This window comes from Melozone crissalis, unplaced genomic scaffold, assembly GCF_028551555.1.
Source record: "Melozone crissalis strain CALT ecotype California unplaced genomic scaffold, PUWL_Pcris_2 ptg000004l_1, whole genome shotgun sequence".
Lineage (NCBI taxonomy): Eukaryota > Metazoa > Chordata > Aves > Passeriformes > Passerellidae > Melozone > Melozone crissalis.
In genome coordinates, this window is record NW_026535782.1 from 4,859,576 (window position 1) to 4,874,569 (window position 14,994).

The 14,994-nt window shown below is 40.0% G+C and overlaps 1 long non-coding RNA gene across 1 annotated transcript; it reads left to right on the forward strand.

Moving 5' to 3' along the window:
• The first annotated feature begins 144 nt into the window (after window positions 1-144).
• Window positions 145-12,908, forward strand: LOC128937055 (uncharacterized). Its single transcript, XR_008483024.1, has 3 exons — window positions 145-437; window positions 10,547-10,649; window positions 12,817-12,908. It is a non-coding gene; the product is annotated as an uncharacterized LOC128937055 (long non-coding RNA).
• The last annotated feature ends 2,086 nt before the right edge of the window (window positions 12,909-14,994 follow it).

Genomic DNA, 14,994 nt, shown 5'->3' on the forward strand with positions numbered 1-14,994 from the left:
ACCGTGGCGGCCAGAGGGCAGCAGACGGCCCGGTCCCGCACCGGGGAGCGGCGCCGTTAGCAAGATGGCGGCTGGGGGCCGTGTGTGAGGGACCGGGGGAGTCCCGGAGCCATGGCGGGACAGTGTCAGAGCTGCCGGCACGTTCTGCCCCTGGAGGCCGGGCTGCTCCTTGGCCCCGGCACAAGGGAAGCACTCAGCTGTGCTCCTGGCCGGCTCCCATGGGCGGTAAGCGCTGCCTGCAGTCCCGCTTGGGAGCACGAACATGCTCCCACCAGCAGGTGCTGCGGTGAAAAGTTTCCTGGGCTCGGTTGTCTCGGCAGGCCGGGGCAGTGCCGCCATCCCCGGGGAGCCGGTACTCACGGAGGATGCGTTGTCCGGGCAGGACAGCCCATCCTGCAGGCACCTGAATGCACCTGTATCCCTTCGGCCCTGAGAAGGTAAAACTCGTGTCCAAGTCAATCCACGTACTGGGTTACAATCATCCCCTCACACCCTGCTCACGTCTGACAGAAGTTTGCAGACTATGGGCTGGGAATTGAGGCATTTTGAGGCACCCAACCCAGAGGATTTGGGTTCTCAGAAATTAATGCATATCTTTAAAATATTTCCTTAAGGACAGTGGATGGCAAAGAGCAAAGCTATGCAGGTGTGATGTGAAAAACACCCCATATTATCTAGCAGTGGTATGACATCTAAGAATATCTGGAGCTCTGATAACATGTTTATCTTGAAGCTTGGGACTGGATGTATGGTTCATTGGTAAAGAAATCTACCTGTGTTCAAGGCCAAAGTTCTCAGTGCATGTCTTGGGAAACTAGAAATATGGGCCTTACTCTTCTGTTATCTGTCATTCTCTTAGTTTCCTTAAGGTAAAGGAATCATTAAACTATCAAACTGCCTTGTTCTGTGTGAGTTATCGGTTTTCTATGTTCTTTACATAGTGATACAGCTATATATTGGTTGCTTATGGTCAGGAACATTTGCTGACCTTTGCCAGATGGAAATTCCTAATTTATTTCTTACTTGTGCTCCTTCTTTCCTGATATTTCCTGATCATTTCATCTATCACTATATCTAATGCTAAGCTGGCCTTGTAGCAATGACTTCTACTCATAATTATTGAACACAAATCTATATTGATTGAAGTTATTTCTACTGTTACTTTGTGGAGACTAAGATCTCCTGAATGATTTTGATAATAAAGCTGTTCTGATCAATGACCATTAACAGTAATAATTACTGCCTATGCATAGAAATCTGTGTAAGCCACTAGGTAAGTCCCCCCAGGCTGGTGGTAGCTGATTGCCAACAGTAGCAGATTTGGGATGCTCATCCTACACTTCAGCTGAGTATCTCCTAGCAGGCAGCCCTGGCTCCACATGTGGTGTGGAAGTAGTTTGTGTATCACCAGTGATACAAAAACCTCAGCTTGGGAGGCTCTGCTTTAGTAAATGCATTTTTTCTGTACTACAAATACAGATGTCAAGGAGTAAAGACACCTGGTATCTGTGCAGCATGCAATTTTCAGCTTAAAAGGAAACATGCCCTGTGAAGAATGATACAATTTTGTTGTTCAAGTAATATCTGACACTGCTAGGAGTATATCAGTGTATTACTTACTGTGCCACACCAGCATGCACAACATGAGAAAATTCCACTCCAGAGATGCTGCTCAACAGAACCAGGGTTTAAACTACTTTCCTGCTTCAGTATTCCCTGGAGCCAGTTGAGATCTCAGTCTAGTATGGCTTCTTTGGTGGGTTTTGATTTTTCAATGTCTTATACCCACAAACACATCTAGGCTGAGGAAAAGTCCCAAGGGAGTATCTGGGCTGCAGTAGTTGTGTAAAGCCAGAACAGGGATCTCTCTGACTCCTAATACTCCCCAGACATGCTAATGTGCCTAGAGGAGTGTTGTTAGGATCCTGCAGGGGTTGGAAGTCAGAAGTTACTAACAGATGGAAAGGTTCCAGCCATCTGTGCATGAGGTAAGAGTTTTTGCTTGGCATCTCGTCTTAAGAAATGGAGATTTAATAATTTTATTTCCATCAGTGGCATGTACTCCTGACTACTCATGCACTTTTACTACTCAGACTGACCCTATATATTGTTGTCTGTTTATGAAAGTAGAAAAGTTATGAGAGCTTCTTTGTACTGCAGAGAGGCACAAATACCAAGGGATAGGAGAGTGGGGTTATTTAGGGGTCAGTGCATTTCTTTTTTCCTCACAATGAAATTTAACAGCTTAAACAGAATGATTTTTATTGAAATTTTTGGGATATACCATTTCATTAACTCCTTGGAAGGGTAAGTTCCTTAAACTAGCTTAATTTGCTAAATGCAACAACCTGTATCTTAATTAGAATCACACAGTTAGTACTTCATGAATTTTATCTGCAGGGGAGTCTTTCCCTTAGAGATAGAGCATTAATCATGGCCAGGACAGCTTGACTAACTTGATTACAAAATTGCTCCTGATGAAAGGTTTAACCTTCTTCACAACTGAAGCGTATCAGTATTTTGTTTTGATCTCTCAAGTGTAGTGTTAGTGTCTTTTTCACAAAGTCTAATTTAGTTGGTTGACATGAGATGTGTCAGAGCAAGGTACTCATTGTCTTGGCCAGTAACTGAAGAACAATCTAAAGCAAGAAAAAAATAGAAATTCTTACAGTTAGTTCAGTTATAAAGCTATAACATTTTATCTGAACTTAATTGAAAATCTTCCTTGATGACAGAGTAAAAATGTTGTGCCATCTCTCACTCCATCCTAGAATATCAAGTCATAGTTCAAAATCCCTTTTGGCTGAGATTTGCTATATATTGGGCAATGTTTACTGTTATAGTGCAGATGCAGTTTATTGCAGAAAAAACCCCACATTTGCTGGAACAGTTTGTGCTGGATATTGAGTGAAATCAACTGTCTTAGAAAAAAAAATTCACCACTCTAATATTGGCTATACAGGAATTTTTACTAGCATAGAAATTTAGCACCAAAAGAAATTCTACTGAGCTAGTAAAAGTCTCTCTGGCAAAACTGGCCCATATTGGGACATAACCAGAAAGCCTAACCTTCCCTTCTAATTACCATTTGCACCCTTATGGTAACCACCCTTATGGTATCCACCCTCTTCAGGAGGGAACTTAAGGGGGAAAATTTACTTGGCACCTGTTGCAGACAGAGGCAAGCAGAATTTCAAATCATGTTGGATGTTATGGTGCCCAATGAAAGAGTGTTACACAACCAGCTTATATATATATATGTATATACACCCACATAGGTTCAAAATGCTTCACAGTACTGATTAATCAAAACATTAAATTGAACTATGTACAAAATTTATATATAATAAATATATAATAATGAAATTACTGTAAATGTTATGTTTACAATTACGAATCTAAATCTCTTACACAATAAAGAATTTGACAAATTTGGGGACTGTAGAGAAGGAACTTCTGAGTTACAGGTAATGCTCAAAAGCATATTTTGTTTTGTTTTATGTGAAATATAATGATGACATTGTAACAGACATGAATAATTTCAAATAAGTTAGGGTTTATATTACAATGAAAAATACATTGGGAAAAAGGAAAACAAGAAAAAGTAATTACTTTTTAAGTCATATAAAGTTACTGTAGGGAAATAATAATAAATAAGGAAATTGTATAGCAATGAGGTAAGTCAGAGCTTCCTTGTGATTGCTTGTACATATTAACAATGATGACTATCCTTTCCTTGCCTCCATAAAACATTTTTTAGCTCTATCGTACAAGCGTCATACAAATACAGGACTAGAAGGGGATTCAATAAATCACATTATCCAAACCACTACATTCAGTGAGGGTCTTTCATAATTGGAGTATTATTGTGACTGTCAGCACCCCTTGCAGGCATGCTCTGTGCTACATGGAGCTGCTTTCAGCTGCCAAGCTGCTGCTCTGGCACTAATGAAACTGCTGGGTTCCCAGGCTGAGGTCAGTACCCTGCTACTGCCCTCCTGAAATGTCTCTGAAACCTCTTCTTCATCCACAGATCCCAGGAGGGAGAGAGAAAGGAAATCCACATTGGTTTTAACAGCTGCCCCTGAATAGAGGAGGGAGTTATAAATAAATGGAAATAAAGAATGGGGGCATGTGGCTGAAGCCATGACAGTCACTTTTTGGTGTGGCAACAGATAAGCAGTGCTCTGAGTGACAAAATGTCAGTCTGAATATGTAGACACTGTGATGATGTCAAAAGAGTCTCATTTGAATTGGGATTCAGGAGGATCCTCTATTTAAATCCTGTCTGAACTACTGACAGGCTGCATGACCTTTTACAATATACAGAGCTCCATGGGTCAAATTGCTCTTTGCTGCAACTAAATTGACTACAATGGAATTGTTCTGTGACTGAACTTGATTTCTCAGACATCAGTCAACACAGCTGGTTCACTGAATAAATGAAAGAAAGCAATCATAGATGTCACTGGAAAACAGATGCATCTGAACTGAGTCTCTCACTTTTGGCAAAACTGGACCAGAAATGCAAAACTTAAAATGCAAAAGTAATTGCTGATAGTGAGTTCTTGATAATGAAACTCTCTGAAGGTAACAAAGGTGAGAAAGTGCCATTGTCTTTTCTAAAAGGAATGTAAATATCACATATGTTATTTAAAACTTGGAAAAGGATGGATGCTTCTCTAAGTATTCTGGTATAGATTGCTTCTTAAAAAAAATTAATAATGACAAATGACTCAGGTATTTATGCTGAGTCATTTACATTGCAATGCTACACACTGATAAGCTTCTTCCATAGAAAAATGCTTTTAGAGTCAGATAACAAAATAATTGTGTTATTTGATAAAAGGTAATTGTTTTAAGAGTGTCAGGGGCAGAATGGGAACTTCAGACAAGGTTTACTGGGGAGACCCCCCTGCCCTGTTGAGCCACAAAGTGCAGAAAGGACCCTCTTGCTTTCTAAAATCCTTCTCAAACAGGAGTCTGGGTGGAGCTGGATCCAGTCCCAGTCCCAGACTTCCAATGGTTTATCTCTAAAGTATTATATGGTGTAATTGAGCCTTTTTACAACTTTGTCCCACAAGATTAAAGATGGCAAACCAAATATATTTATATTAATAAAGTAGATAAGAATTTAAATTTATTATGATGTTGAAAAGACTAAAAGACCTTAACCTGAATTATTTACTGCCCAGTATAGGTAGCTACTACTACATAGTATAGTACACTATGTATTGAAGCAATATTGAAACAATGATATTAAAGCTAGCAAATAATTATGGAAATTGATGTTACTCACACAATGCCTGTGGGCAAATGTCTTGCTCAGCCTCAAGGATTAACCTTGAGGGGTGTCCCCACCCAAGGGAGGAGTCTCCCCACACAGTCAGAAGGGGTTTGTTGGAAAACCCTGCCATTCAAAAGAGGGACTGAGCTTTTAGAGTACAAAGTGATTGACTATGAGTCACATGTCTCCAGGCTGCATTATCAGTGCTATCACTTGTTGGCTCCTTTACCAGGAACTCTGCCACTTCCTCAGAGGTGCCAGTTTCTGCTGGGACACATTGTTCTTCCTCTGAAAGTTCAATTTTGGGATTGCTAAGTCAGGCTGGTCTCAGCATTCTTCACTACCAGTGTGACTTGCATGAGCTGTGAACCTCATGAAGTTCAGTGAGGCCACATACAAGGTCCTGCACATGGGCCAGGGAAATCCCAGGCAAAGTGCAGGTTGGGCAGGGGATGGACCAAGAGGAGCCAGCCCAGGGGAAAATGACTTGGAGGTGTCCATAAATGACAAGCACAACATGACCTGGGTGTACATGCTCCCAGCCCAGAAAGGGAAATGTATCCTGGGCTGCATCCAAAGCAACATGGCCAGCAGGTCAGAGGTGAGACTGCACCTGGAGTTCTGCATCCAGGTCTGGGCTCCCCAGCATAAGAAGGATGTGATCCTTTTAAAGTGAGTCCAGAGAAGGTGATCAGATGGTTGGAGCATCTCTCCTATGAAGACAGACTCAGGGAGCTGGAGCTGTTCAGCCTGGAAAAGAGAAGGCACCTTCCAGTACCTGGAGGGGACCAACAGGAAAGCTGGAGAGAGATTTTTTATGAGGGTGTGTGGTGACAGGATAAGGAGGAACAGTTTCAAACTGAAAGACAATAGGTTTAAATTAGGTATTTGGAAGAAATTCTTTATTTCAAGGGTGTTGAGGCACTGGAACAGTTTGCCCAGGGAAGTCATAGATTCCCATCCCTGGAAGTGTTCAAGGCCAGACTGGATAGAGTTTTGAGTAACCTGGACTAGTGGAAGGTGTCCCTGCCTATGGAAGTGATGTTGGAACTTGGTGATCTTTAAGGTCTCTTCCAACCCAGGGTATTCTGTGATGCTGTGAAATGAACCAGATCAAGAATGTGTTTTCAAGCCTTGCAGAAAGGCTTCTGTGTCTGTGTACCTGTCACTAAGTGTGCTGGTCTTGGCTGGAAAAGGGTAATTTTCTTCATAGTAGCTGGTATGGGCTAAATGTTGGATTTGTGCTGGAAACAGTGTTGCTAATTCAGGGATGTTTTTGATTTTGCTAAGCAGTGCTTATACAAAGTCAAAGCCTTTTCTGTTTCTCACCTCACCCCACCAGCAAATGGGCTGGAGGTGCACAGGAAATTAGAAATGGGGCACAACCTGGACATTCAACCCCAACTGACCAAAGGGATATTTTGTACCATATGGCATCATGCTCAGCACAGCTGGGGAGAGAGAAGGAAGGAGGGGTTTAACAAGTAGAAAAAAAAATACTTGGCAGAATTTAGGAAAACTTGGAAAAGTGACACTGGTACACTTTTTCATTTTTTTCATGCCAATTTAGTAATGAAGACAATGGAGTTGCTTCTTAAGACATGATTAAAAAAGAGATCTGAAAGGGTTTTCCAGTTCATCCTATTGCTTCAGAGAAAAATCCACTCTATGTAATCAGCTCCTGACAGATATTTGCTCAATCTGACCTTGAAAATTTGCAGTTATGCTGATTCTTCAGATCTCTCCAGTCAGCTACTGTGTGACATTTTTTACAGTTCAAAAGCTTTTTGTAAACTATAACTGAAATCTTCAAGTTGCAATTTAAGGCTTTTACTTCTTACCATATCAATGGACATGAAGAATTTTTGTATCTCTCCAAATGCTGGAACAGGCTTCATGGAGAGATGGTCAGTCCCCAGGCCTGACAGTGTTTAAGGGGCATTTGGACAATGCCTTTAACAACACACTTAAACTTTCAGTCAGCCCTGAATGGGTCAAGCAGTTGGACTGCATGGCCATTGTTGGTCCCTTCCAACTGAAATATTCCATTTCATGTTCTCATTTTGTCAGCCACCATTATATACAAGTCAAGTAATCTGTTTAAAAGCAAGTACTTTGAATTAAGTTGACGGTCTCATTGACTGTGCTGAACTTTGATTTGGTACTTTAGAGTCTATGGCTGTAAAGATCAGATAGCAAATCTCAACTATGCACATAGTTCCTAGTACTTTAATGTAGACTGTGTAGATATGCTGTCTTTATTCAAATATACATGACTGGGGGAGAAATCATAGAATGGTTTGGGTTGGAAAGGACCCTAAAGATCATCTGCTTCCAACCCTTCTGGGTACACACTAGTGGGTACACACTAGACCAGGTTGCTCAGAGTCCCATCCAGCCTGGTCATACAAACATACAGGGAAAGGGAGTCCACAACCTCTCTGGGGTAGATTTTATGTAGACACAGAGAGGGTCAATCCATAAATTTCTGAGAAATGCATGAGTACTTTATATGGATGAAATAAAAATCAGAATGCCACATTTTTTCATTTGTTTTTCCACAGGCTACTGAAAACTTTGGAAAATAGTGGAACCAAATAGCTCCAAGAAGATTTAGGGTGTTAAGTATTTCTCAATAAATCCTTTATGATCAAATTATACTTATATTTATTATATATATATAATTATACTAAAAATTACTCCTAATGCTTCACTTATAATTCTAAAAGAAAAGATTGAGAAGTAGATTATTTCACTGCTAGAAAGCCAAGACTGGAAAATACAGGTTTATCATACGGCAAAAAGAAGGTGGAAAAGACAAAAGGAATAGCTGTGAAATTTGTGCACGGTGCAGCTGGAAGCAAGTTCTGAAGCTTTCTGGGTTTATTTTTTACCGGGAAGAATGTTTCAGGATAAAATAAATCCATTACATAATACAAAAGTAGATCTGGCAGCATTAATAGAGCAGCAGGATGACTGATAGGCACAGTCAGAACCACACGAGATTATGGCTAATGCTTGAATTAGTGCAACCCCAATGCATTACTATCAATGCAGTGACTGCAATCAGCTACAGAGTAACTGCCCATCCCCTCATTCTGCTGGATCTGCTTAGCAGCAATGACTTGGATTCCTATTCCAGACCTTATTTCCTGTGACATACTATAGCTCATCTGCTATGAAGACCGTGTCATGTTTGAAAATGCCTCTTAGGTGGATCTCTTAAGCCTCTCATATTAACCCAGTTCTTACATACTTAAATGCAATCTCCAAATAAAAAAAAAAATTATTTCAGTGGCACACAGGTACTCTCATGCCTCACAGTCAGCATCTGAAGTTCAAAGGCAAATGTGGAAGCACAAGTATTTAAGGTATACTGGATCTCTATGTGTGTGTGTCAATTTGTTTGTCTTCTGGACATTGCAAACGAACAGCTTGTTTACAAAGCAACTGACTAACACACATGCACTGAAATTCTCACCCTGCAAACCTGGTGATTTTCTGAGCATACAAGCCTTGAGTTGAAAGGCTTTTGTGAGGGAAAACCATCACAGTGCACATCAGCTACAGAGAAAACCTGTGCATGCACACTGTCTGGGTTCAGTAGATATTTGGAAGCTTTTTTGGAATTACTGCACTGCACTGGCTGCCAAACATCTGGAAGTCAGAAGAAAAGTGTAGAAAAGTGGCAGGGAAGAAAATGACTAGCAAAAGCAGCTGTGTCCCATAAAAAAATGGTAGTCTGCCATTCTGGGCTATAGTAGGATTTGAGAAAGGCATCAATCTGGGACATAGAGCACAGTGGGTTTAAGAAACTTCAGAATTTTTTTTTCCTTCAAAGGGCTCTAAAAAAAGCCAGTGAATCTGAAATCAGTCTGAAAAAAAGGATATTTATGAAATGCATGACTAAACTCAGTGCAATCAGAGTATTAACTTGAAATTTAAAAGTTTGAGTATGAGCTCTAAGAAGTTAGCCTCTTTTGTGAGCAGAAATATCTGACCAATGATATTCCCCATTTCCAAACTCCTGACAGCTTCTCAGTTTATAAAATCTCCAACTTTCTCTTTCCAAACCATCTGTCAACACTCCTAGCTTTTCCCTTGGGAACTTCTACATTGTGGTTGTTCATCACACTAAAATCAGCACAAAATCCAGTTACTGCAGAGTCTTGAACCTTGAATATGTGCATGCATAAAAAAAATAAACTTATTGTAATATAAAATAAATAACTCAAAGAATACTCATGTGATTACTGTATTTATATTTAATTAATGGCAAGCACTCAGTATTTAAAACTACGTAAAGATGCTGCAAAATTTCCAGCCTCCTGCATTGAAGTGCTTAGGTCCTTACTAAATATATGTTCAACTTGTTGTGCCCTTGAGAAAATGCATTTATAATCTGTATAATATCCTCTAATATATTAAAATATATGGATCTGATCTTTAGATAAGGGATATTTAGACACATGCTGTGAGCTCCTAGCCTGAAGTTCGGGATAAGGTTTGCTTTGCCTGAGGGTAGGTGCCTGGAAGTTGGGTGTTTGAGTCTGATGAACTAGAAATTCACTGTGCTACAGTCACTGAGGGAGGGAGGCACCATGAGGAGACATTTCTAGGTAACCACCCTTAGAGAGGTGTCCAGAGTACAAAGGATAACCCAAAAGTCGAGGTGCCTGCTTCCCTCCACTGCCTGTTGGAAGAGCACAGAGGACTGGTTTCATGCAGCTGAGGTGTGAGTGATGCAGCTTTTGTACATGAGCACAAGGGAGGCTCTAGAGCACAGAGAGATGAGTTTTGGGACACAAATTTGGCCAGCATGCAATAATGTGATGAGCCCTGAGAGTCCACAACATGATGGCAATCAATCAGGCTGGGAAATCTAGCAGGAAGTTGGATAGAGCTGTAAAGCAGAATGCTCATACATGTTGTTTCCACAGTTAGAGCCCAACAGGGAGCTTGATAGCTAAACAAAACCTGCCCTGGATCAATGACTGTTTTGGGGAACTCTGTAACCACACTGTATTATTGTCAGTATAAAACTGCATGGTCTGTAGTTTGTGTTAGCTAACATAAGAATTAGTAAGAATATAGGAATTAAAGAGTGAGAAAGCAGGTTTTAAGAGAGGAAATAAAAGAGAAAACTCAGTTATCTGGATATTACAATAGCAAGTAAGTGTATATTTACTGTATTATAAACTGTGATGAGTAGCATTAGCAGCATTTTTGGGTAATGGAAAATCTTCTTTCCTTCCACAGATTGCTGAAAAATGCCCACAGCATGGCTACCTGAAGAATTCTGAACAGAGGAGGAATGAATCAGAGAATCAAAGAATAGTGGCTGCCCTGGATGCCTGAACAGGTGCCAAATTCTAATAATTTCAGTAACTGCATTAATTTCAGTTTTCAGTGTGTTAGTTTCAGCTGATCATACCAGAGACTCAGGTGACTTCCTAATTGTTTTCTGGAGAAAAAATATTGTCTGAAGTGATTCTTTCTTAAAATAAGAAAAAGGTTGAAATAAATGTTGGAAATTTTGGAAACTCATCCACTATCAAATCAGAATAATGCTCTAAAACAGGGAACCTGTATGTGGAAGGATGGAAATGACACTTGTGTACAATGCCAACAAAAGCAATAAAAAAGGACTGATCCTTAATCTGCAGTGAGTCTGCTCAAGGGCAAGAAAAAAATCTATCTGTTTAGCTAGATCAGATGAATTTACCCACAGGATTTCCTGTTGAGTTACTGCATCAGGCAGAATCATTTATTTGGCATGTTATTCTTGAAAAATTGTTGTTCTGAGCTATCCAAAGTCCTTCCATTTATCTTTCTGATAAAAGCTCTCAGCTGTCAGGTAGTGGGATGTCTGGCACTTACAGACTTATTTCACTGCATAAATACTTACGAGAAAAAAGAGAACTGCATGCAGACAGAATACTGTAATATTCCCTGAAGAAAGCTTTTAATCAACAGCTTCAAAAGAGTGCTCTGTTAATGAGCAACTGAAATGTTATAAATTCAGCCAACAGCCTCTATGTTTAATTTAGTCAGTCTTCCTTGCAGCTTGAGAGCACAAAAGACCAGTGTCAGTGGCCTGCAGGCCTTTGCAGTTGCTGCCCAGTGGTTAACCATGGGAAAGAAAAGCTATTGCAATTTAATTAGCTGAAGAGTAATTTCTAGGTAATACTGATAAAATAATCAGCTAGAGGCCAGTGAACAGCTGGCATGAAAATCAGACAACATAATGTCTGAAAAGTTTGATTTGTATTCTCAAAACAGCTTTATTCCCAAAAAGCCCCCCAGCCCACCCCTCTACAAAACAATGTATTGTTTCTTGAGCCCATGTTTTTAGGCTTGTTTGAATTCTGCTTGCTTGGCTGAGATCAAGGCAATTCCTGGCAGCTGGATTTCAGCATATTCATTAAAGGCAATACTGTATCATTGCTTTAAAAAGGTAGTAGATTGTAAATAAACAGTGAACATGATGACTCTACAAAAAGCTAACACAGCACTAAGCAGCAGTTTAGCCAAAGGCAATTTCAATTGTTAATGTTTACTGTGGGAAGGTTTCAGCAATTCTGAAGGTCTTTTTCCTGAGCAGTGCTGTTCTAATGCTGAGCTCCTGTGCCCTCTTGCTCTGGGGCTGGATCAGCCTGTAACAGGGCAGTTCTTCCCAAGCACTTCTGTAATCAGCTGATCATAATAGTGTGTCTTGCTGATATGAACTTTTTCTTTACTTCAGAAGAAATACTTATATATACACAATTGAAAGAAAAACCTTTCAAGATCATGTTTCTTTGCTCATACCAAGATTGTCATCCTAGTTCACAGTTATAGAAGTGTTGGCTTCACAGTGTTGTGTTCAGCCCCAGTGCTGGCATGTGGTTATACACACATCAGGTGTGCACAAACAGATTTGTCATTTATATCACTGCTACCACATGGAATTGTTTTAGAAAGTAGAAATGTTACTCTAGAAGCAGCAAGTTAGATCTGTGAGTGCTGGCACCAGCACCCGCTGAATCTTTTTCCTATGGGGTGGAGTCTCTCCCATGTGTGAGCTGACAGTGAGCTGACAGCACCTCCTCAGCTGGTGGTTCCTGGAATCTCCTTTTCTTTGAGATGTGTGTCATTTGGTTGGTGTTGCACAGTAATGAACATGGAAACCTTATTTCCTCAGAAAACCAATTGGAACTGCATAATTCAGACTGTGCATTACTACTGGTTTCAATGGAGCTCTTGACAAGTTTTAAGCTTAAAAACCAAAAGTGCCATTTGGTCCTTTTCCAGGCACCTCTTTAGGAGGGATGCTGATCTAAAATAACTGCTTAGTGTGAAATAAAAGCTCCCATACTTAGGGTGAAATCTGGAATCTGGATTTCAAAGAACCAGATTTTCATCTTGAGACCCTCACCTACATAATCCACTCAGAGGCTCTGTGGCATCTTGGAATTAGCAGGCAACTATTTATCTGCCTGATATACTGATGACAAGGACATAATTTATACAGAAATTTCTTCTTTCAGCCTTGGCCTTTCTATTCCATTGTTGCTTGAAACTGGACACACAAGCACTATGAAAAAAGGTCTAATTTTCTCCATCTGGAAGCTGAAGATAATACTACCTAAACTAGAGGGATATTGTGAGCATTCCTTGTTATAGTAGTTCATTTCTAAATAATCTTTTGTAATAAAATTGTTAAAACCATTTAAAAACTAGTGTTTTATTAAAGTTTAGTGGTGAATATTTACATATTCAGCTTCTACTGTTAGAACACCAGTATTTGTTTTATTTTATTGCATTTTTAGCTGGTTAATAAGATTTCTTAATTTAGAGTTGCATCTCTCTAATGACCTTTGCTGGATGCTAAATTTTAGATTACATTTACATATGAGACACTCCTATTTTGTTAAGTAGGAGACATGTTATGGGCATAATCAGTTTATCTTAAGCTGTAATTCTATGTCTAGCAAGGATTCAAATTTCTAGGATGTATAATGGGTTAGTAAAATCTGGTAAAGCATCTTTGAGATAAATCCCAGCATATGAGATCAGTTAGATCTAGCTGTAAAATGGAACAGAAGCTTAATTTTAATTTTCATTTGCACAGCTTGGTGCTTTACTTTTTTTCTTTTACAACTTGACAGAGCTCTATCTGAAATTTAAAAAATGCAGGAACTGGATGAATCTTTTGAATATGCATTAACTAAATGGGAGAAACAAAACTAAAGAAAAGTAGCTAGTTTCATGTAAAGGTAGATTTTCTATTCCATGGAAACGAATTTGACTTCAATGTAAATCCTCTGGTGAAAGGATGTGCATGCTTTGCAGCTACAAGATCCTTATTACACAGGCTATGTGGGCACTGAAATAGTACAGGCAAAGCAAGAGTAACAATTTCAGTAGGAGATCTACAGTTCCAAATGAGGTCAAGGCATCATTGTGAAATTAGGAAGCATCTGGTTTCTTTAGGTTCATATTTTAACCTTTGTGTTAACAGTGTCACTTTCATTTTTAGTTGTGTGCAATATATCATGTTTTGGGGGTTTGTGACCGTGTTCACAGGGGTCTTAGGATGAGGGAAGAGCTGTAGATCTGACTCCATATTTCAGAAGGCTTGATTTATTATTTTATGATATATCTTACATTAAAACTATACTAAAAGAATAGAAGAAAAGGTTTCATCTCAGAAGACTAGCTAAGCTAAGAATAGAAAGGAATGAATAACAAAGGTTTCTGACTTGGACAGACAGTCCAAGCCAGCTGGCTGTGATTGGCCATTAATTCCAAACATCCACATGAGACCAATCACAGATGCACCTGTTGCATTCCACAGCAGCAGATAACCATTATTTACATTTTGTTCCTGAGGCCTCTCAGCTTCTCAGGAGGAAAAAATCCTAAGGAAAGGATTTCATGAAAAGATGTCTGCGACAGGGGTTTACTATTTTTATGCAATTACAGTCCTTGTGACAGAAACTGGACAAGCTCAGCTGCAGGACTGAGCTGCTGTTTAAGCACAGAGCTTACAAACTGGCAGTGCAAACATTTTAGGGCAGTCACTGCAATTTCATGCTGAACTGCCAAGGGAGTAAGAAATTGCCTATATACACAAAATACCCCCAAAAGTTATACACTTAAAATACAGTCGATTTTTCTGAAACTGGTCCATGTTTTGGAGTTTGAGAAGCTAACTCTCAGAGCCTTCTCACACTTCAGCATCTGAGCCAGCCCAGGAACTGCCAACAATCCCCAGTGTCCTTGAAGAGTCACGGTAGATTTTGTCACCTAAAATCTGCATGTGACTGATAACGCTTCAGGGGGAAGGGAGCAACACTTGTGACAGCTCTCAGGAATCATCTCTGAGAAACAGGACCTTGGGAGTGGCAGGAGAAGTTCATCCTGAGCAGGAGCATCCTCAGTTCCCACCATTCTCAACCTCTTCCTGTTGATCAGAAACATCCGCATCTTATCAACCTCTTCCTCCTGATCCTGTGCCCAGAGCTGAGCTTTCTTCCTCTTAGAGCTGGCAAGATGGGGAAGGTTTGTAGTATCTGTACAGAGGGTGTCAGAAGTACTGTGTCGGATGGTATCTGAAGCATTTTATTAACCCTGAATGGGTTAGGAAAATGGTACCTAGAAACACTGCTTCCTGCAGCATAAGTAGTACAGAATTCTATTTTTAGGTAGTATTTTGTTTGTTT